Raw genomic sequence first — 7,623 nt, forward strand, 5'->3', positions numbered from 1 at the left:
CACCAATATGTAACGAATAATAGTGGAAACTGCTGTCACGCTAAACTTAGCCTCGCAATAATAAGCCAATAATGTTTATTATTGGCTTATTATCAAATTAATTATGCAAGTCCACAATCAGAACGTATATAAAAGACAATGACACAATATTAAATGTTTATTTGTTAGTAGGAATGGTTTCAATAAGGCTTTCAATGCGCGCGTGTTGGTCGAGCAGTGGCGCGGGAGACGGGTGAGTGTGGTGTGGTGTCCGCGCCAGCAGCCGCCCGTCCACCGTGACGGCCTTGGCTGGGCAGCCTTGCCAGCGGCTGCGGCACGACCAGTATACCCGCGGGCCGCGTCTCTTGCGCGCCACAAACGCGTGCCCGTCCAACAACAGCGAGGGAGCGCCGCGACGCGTCACCGTGTAACACACCTGCACTCCCCAAACCTACAGCACACACATCACCAAATAAATAAATAAAACCACACGTCCAATCGAAACCTTTATTGAACTTTACAATTTATTAACTTAATATTACTGATCACAATGGTTTAGATTTCAAAACTAGACGATTGATGATTTTAATTAAAATTACATTATAAACAGTTCATCAACATCACTAGAATCGGAGATATTGACAAAATATCTTGGAGAAATGATGTTTCAGTTTGAAATTACCGTTTAATTACACACAAAAGAATAATTACAATAGAGTAATTTTACAAAAAGATAAGACTTAAAGACAAACGCAAAATAAAAACTCAAGTCAAACTTGGTGGCTGATCTAAACAATTATTAGGCCACAACATGCACTAACCACACAAAAGTTTTGACAAAATGTCTTATTGCTTTACCATAATACAAAAATGTTATCCTAAACTGTGGGACAAGTGACCACTTCGCCCAGTTCATATTTGCGTGTTATTTTTGCCATGTGGTTCTCGAGGTGGTTGTGCACCGGGTTCGTTATCCGAAGCACATTGTTTTTCGAAGTGATCCGGGCGCGACACCGCTTGCCATACTCCATGCACCTCCAGAACGTGCGGCCGCTGCGCACGCTGTCCGTCACAAAAATATATGGTTCATATATCAGTTGCAAATGCCCACTCTTTGTTTGTATGAAGTGAAGTTCGCCCTTTATATTGCTGCTCAACGCTCCTAAAACTAAATGAAATAATTAACTTTAGTAAACATCCCCGTTCAAATATACGGTGAATATATGAAAAAAAAAACAACATTCATATTTTCTATAATTTATTCCCTTTTAAACAAGAAACATTAATAATAAGTTGACAACACAACATTACAAACGTTTTTTTTTTTTTAGACATTAAAACAATTATTACGCTTAAAAAACAACATCTATGTTACGCAAGGAAGGAAAAATGAGAATTAAATTAATAATTAAATAAACAACAAACATTTCGGGTATATTTATTATACTTGTTGACGTGTATTAACGGATTCGTGAACGTATTATGTATTTAAAAATCAGGTAAGTATATAAAAATATGTTTACATACTACAGGTACTTCTTTTTTACATTCATTATAAGTAAATTCAACAGCTTATTAGAGTTCATCTTAACAAAAATAACGCGCAGCACCATTACGTTATTTAAAATCCAACACAGATAGAAAGATTAAAATCAAGTAAAACCATTGAAATTCAGTAGAAGGAGAGTAAATCTCAAGAAACAGAAGAGTCGCAGTACAAGCACGTGACGTCATCGGGAATTACGATGGGCGCAAAAGAGAACAATCACACAAATTTTCACTACACGACCATTCCTACGCATTTCAATATTTGAAATAGAATATCTGCTTTATTTTTTAAACGATTTTAATGCTGTTTTCACACATGGGCTTATTTTTCTAATTATTTGCTATAACGTATGGAATAATGCACAAAATTAAACACAAGCAACTACTAGTTTATTATGCACTAGATTTTTCTAATAGTATTATTAGTCGAGGTGTCTACTGAATCGCTCTCACTACCTATTTATCAAACCGTGCTACCTACTCATGGTATTTAATGTGTATTATATTTATAGAAGGCGACGATAGCCTAGTTGGGTGTGAAACGGACTGCCGAGACGAATGTCCGCAGGTTAAAATCCCAAGGGCAAACACATCTGATTTTTCTAAAATTATATATGTATGTATTCTTTGTGAATTAAGTATATCGCTTGGTTTAATAACGGTGAAGGTTAACATCGTGAGGAAACCTGCATGCCTGAGAAATTCTCTATAGGAATATTGAGGGTGTATGAAGTCTACACATTGGGCCAGCATGGTGGACTACGGCCTGGACACTCTCTGTAGTAATACAAAGCTGATATCATTATTATTTAATATGTAATCTGACTACTTATTCATAGTACTTAAACTTAACCCACTACATCTTATGATAGAGGAAGTGCCATCCATATAAAAGTATCAAGAACAGAGTTGATCCTCGCCAATCAACATAAAATCATTGCATATGCAAGCACCGTCGGGCATTGTCTGAACGGATACGGGCCACTGATGGAATGGATAATATGTTAAATCCAGCCATCGAGGCCTATGTTATTATGCCACATACCGGGATCGTCCTTTGTATATCCGGTTCCAACAAACAAGCACTTTTTGTAGACCGGCAAGAAATAATCACCTTTCCTCTATCGACACTATCTGGAGCCATCTCCATTTACCATCAGGTATAGTGGAGTCACCTTGCCGTAAGCATATAAAATACAAAACTTAGCTCAAACATTATTTTTTTACCTACTACACGCTAATGTTTTTTATAAATTTATAATCCTTTACTGCCTTTGCATTTGCTGTGGTCAATCTGGTATCAATGGGTAATAAATAAAATAATCCAGTGAAAATGGTTTATTGAATAAATACATCATTCTATCCAATACCCTGCCTCAGAGCTTTTAAATACAACCTCTTATAGGAATTTAGCATGAATTTTCATCCTTAATGCATGTTGGTAAGTATTTAAACCTTGTTTCTTCAGTTTATTTTTAACTTAAACTTGCAAAACATTTGAAATTTTTTTGATTCCATGAGAACTTCTGAATAAAAAGTACATAAAAGCACACTTTTATCATAATGACAGACTATGTGTGTAAAAATTTTATTCTAATCCATTGAGTTCTTACTTCATAACTCAAGTTTTTTACAGACAGTGGAGATCACTTACTCTCAGGAGGCCCATTTGCTTATAAGTTACATTCTGTTAAACACAGAATGTTCTTATGCCTACATGTGTAGACAACATATCTAGATCATAGCACCTTTTTCTTACAAAATTTGTTCTAACAGTGTCAGGTACTAACACAATAAGTATGCATAACACAATTATAAAACTTAAAAATACATTTAAATAAAACCACTTCATGGATTTTTCGAGATAATTTTTCATGAGGTGAGGGGGTGACATGAAGACATGACCTTAAAGGCTGCCTTTAAATTAATAAGAGCAAATCAATTTATCATGAAAAAATCTGCAAAGTAGTTAAATTTTTACCTTTATATAATTACTATTGTTTTACTCGCAATCTATTCAGAGTTTGAAAAAATACTTATTAAAGTATATTTTTACAGGTTTATATAAATAAATGCTCAACTGACAGTATCAAAGTACACAGAAAGTATTGTAGTGCACAAATTTGTGTCCATTGAGATGACAATCTGACATGACCAGAGAGAGATCAGGAGCAGGAAGAACAACTTTATGAGCTTGGCAAAGCATGGGGATTTAAACCAGCCAACTTCCTCACTATGAGCTGTAACAAATTTATTGACCAGACCTGGCCATCAACCCAGGAATTCTCGATCTAGGGGCAGAATTAACTATATTTAACCAATAAGACAGGTTGTTGGGGAAGTCTACATTCCTGTTGAAGGATATCATCATCATCATTTCAGCCAGGAATCGTCCACTGCTGGACATAGGCCTCCCCCATTGAGCGCTATAGGGACCGGTCCCTATAGCGCTCAATGGGAGAGGCTCAGAACCAGTTCGGAGCCGCCCTCATCCAACAGACTCCAGTGACCTTCACCAGATTGTAGGTATAATCCAAATTATTAATTGGTAAAAGTAAAACATCATTGCTTATCCTGTTAACATGTATCAGAATACAGATGTTTTAACATCATAGCCCAAGCTAACCTGAGTTTTAAGAGATGTAATTCGCTGGAAAACTGACAAAACTTTGCCAACCTAACATACATTATTAGATTATAGTTGGGTTAAGGTCCTAAATCCCTACAATCATGAGATTTTTTTTATGTATGAACACAGAAAGAGACACCCCACTGCACCTGTTGGTAAGTGGAGTGGGGTCCAATAGAATGTCGACTGAGGAAAGATGATTACCCCCCAGCAGACGACACAATTATTATACTAGCCTGTTGGAACCAGATATACATAGACCGATTCCAGAATGCGACATACTCACATGGGCCACTGTGGCAGGTTTTGATACCTTGTGAATGATGGTCACTATCCAAGTGTATAAAAAATATATCTTACCACCAGCAATAATTTGGCGAGGCAAGCTGGACAATATTTATAAGTCAGTATAAATATATAAGATCATATTTTAATTAGTATAGTATAATTATGATATTTTTTTAACTGCTAGAAATACTACAGTCTTTTGTACATTGTTATAAACTTTAAAGCCCTTACTTATGTATAAACTTGTGTCAATGTAGAATGTCACATCTGCATCAGATTTAATCATGCCAACAAAATAGTTTAAATTACAAATAAATTCAATTCTTTAAGAATAAATATCACATAATGATCTTAGTCCTACAGTGAATAACATTTCCGGCCTATAAATTTTGCAAAGCTTATAATATACCTTAGAACATAAAAATCTTAATGTTGTCATTGCCTTATATTGTCTATATTAACATGTGTTATTTTACAGGTAACAGATTTCTTACATATCAGAATCCATTTGGGCTTTACCCAGGGGTTTTCCATTCTGCCGATAAACAACAGTGTACAAGCTATGATGTTTAAACCAAACAGTGTCATTAATAAATATTATGAAAACACCATTAGATGTATCAGTGTGAACAAATACAGCACAAGAATATTCGGTACTATTGTGTTGTAAGTGTTGTTTAAGGGAAAACACCACATATATTATTATTTAAATATGCCGGTTATACTTTCAATGAGTTAAATAAAAATATAGAATATTACAATGATCCAAAATAAGCAATTTTAAAGCATTTAGATAAACTATACAGTAGGCAGAGGGAACCAATATTATTGGTAGTAGTTTTTAGGTTGTCAAATGTAGCCAAAACATCCTGTGTCTATCATGTGTGCATAGAGACATAATCTAGTACAGTCACTTAGATAAATCAATTCTATTTTTTAACATATAATACCGGTTATTTGTAAAGATAATGTATTTATATCTCTAAGAAATAAAGGTTTGTTACCAATAAAACAAAAAGTATCTCATGAAATAATTTTGCAACTTTCTAACATGTTACATGTTTGATTTACAAATAAAGTTACATAATTAACTGCAGTCGATGCTTATAAAACTTATAAACAAATTACTTACCGCACGGCGAGTTGACATGGGAAATATAGTAGACGTGAATTTTGGCGCATAATCTAAGTGTTGATGTAATCAACGTTACAAACAGTTATGATACACAAATTATAAGAATTTAAGGGTCTTAAACGAAATTTAATAAATAAAATACCATATATAAAATGAGAATTGTAGGGAACGCAACGAAAACAGTAGCGCGTATTTGGAGGTTATGTTTACAAGCTGCCACTTATAAAGCTCGAAATTTCAAAACAACTGCAGAACTATGCCATAAAAACCTACATTGAACGATATTAAAAAAGACAAAATGTGATATGTTTGGAATTCGGTGTAATTTAAACGAGATTAAAGCGCCTAACAAGTACTCTATGACAACCTGTACTCAATACTGTCGTGTTACTTTCCCTGGTTCTCAATCTCGCAGTAAATGAAACTGTACATACCACATGAATATTCAGCAGAACTGACACTATTTTATTCCACTATTGTACACAAAAAATATCACTTCATCCACACGAAACATTTTAAAACACTCACGTAAACACGTTCACAAATGAAACGATAACAAGGCCCTAAACTTTAACATATCCCAAGAAGTAGCACTTATATAACAGTTCACTGATAACAGTCTATTAATAAAATGGACATATTGTACTTTATAATCACAACAACTTTTAATATTTCTCAAAATAGTAAACAATCTTGGAGTGACACAATTGCATCCATAGATTTACGGCGTTAAGACGGACAACCACAAATAACAGAAAATGTTTCCATTCTACACAGAAAATAAAAAATATATAATTGCAATACATAGTTGAAACTAATAATTATAAATATGATTATTAATTTAACCATTAAAACAAATGATAACAGTTATATATTTTTGAAAATATATTTTTATAGATAAATTCATTAAAAATCTAATAGATGGCGCTATAAACATTTGTAGTCGTGTTTGAAGTGCGCCTAATATTATGATCTTGATGTGCAATACGATTTAATATGCTTAAATTTTATTTTTAAGAATAAGCAATAATGAGAATATATTATTGTCAGCAGTTTTAAAGTTTTCCAGAATTTTATTATTTTTATACTTACCAAATTTACAATGATGTGGACCGTAGTGCCATCTATTGGTAATATATGTGTACAATATTATAGTTATATTTATTGTAACCAATTTTATTTCAAAATAATATACATTACAAATTGTTTATGGGGTTCATCTAGAAACAAAGTACCTAAATAACATAACCTACTATTTTAATAAAGTTGTTTTATATTTAAATGAAATCATCTATGAAATAATCTTATTGGGTTATACTAGATGCGACATCTGTCGGTTAAATATTTTGATTTTATTTAGGATGTCATAAATATTCCTTTGACCTCTTACCTATGAATAATCTTATGATTCATACCTCGAAATTTGAGGAAAGAACCTATGTATATAGGTACGATGCAATATAGTGTGTATAAGCATCTTTACCATAACTTTTAATTTTTGTTTCGTAAGGCGCGTTGGGGTAAGATCGTAGGAGGTGTAACATCGTATAAATCAAATAACTTGCAATTGTGTTACAATTTTTGTTTTTAGACAACACTACCTGAGACCCCATTTTGTTCCCTACGTTCCACTGTTTCACATAAATGATTCCGTCAAGTAAATAATGTTTACGGTGCTAACAAACAGAATATCGGCATTTCGTCGTACCCTGGCAGATCCGGATTAACCCCATGCAAGAATTTGCTTAATTTTAATTTAGTATTTACTGTTTTAAATTAATTTAGTAGTTGTATAGTATCAAAAAGGAAATACATCTTGAGACTTGTTTGTTCACATTTGTCGAAACACCTATATACTCCGAGATCCGATCTTTACGCACACAATTATTTGTCGTTAAAGAACGGATAAAAGTCGTTCGATCTAGCACTTGTAAAATATTGCTAGTTTGTGTCAAAATTTACACACGAAAACGTCTGAATTCAGTAATTATGTAATTTTTTTTAGCTCAGGTGAATGATAATTTTTTTTATTTGTTATTTATTC

At 33.4% G+C, this 7,623-nt stretch overlaps 1 long non-coding RNA gene across 1 annotated transcript; it reads right to left on the minus strand.

Annotated features, from left to right (window-relative positions):
* Nucleotides 1-472: 472 nt before the first annotated feature.
* Nucleotides 473-6,308, minus strand: LOC119191918. Its single transcript, XR_005113557.1, has 2 exons — nucleotides 6,014-6,308; nucleotides 473-1,147 (listed from the first exon to the last, which is right to left on the minus strand). It is a non-coding gene; the product is annotated as an uncharacterized LOC119191918 (long non-coding RNA).
* Nucleotides 6,309-7,623: the final 1,315 nt, after the last annotated feature.

This window comes from Manduca sexta, unplaced genomic scaffold (genome assembly GCF_014839805.1).
Source record: "Manduca sexta isolate Smith_Timp_Sample1 unplaced genomic scaffold, JHU_Msex_v1.0 HiC_scaffold_2118, whole genome shotgun sequence".
NCBI classification, from domain to species: Eukaryota; Metazoa; Arthropoda; class Insecta; order Lepidoptera; family Sphingidae; genus Manduca; species Manduca sexta.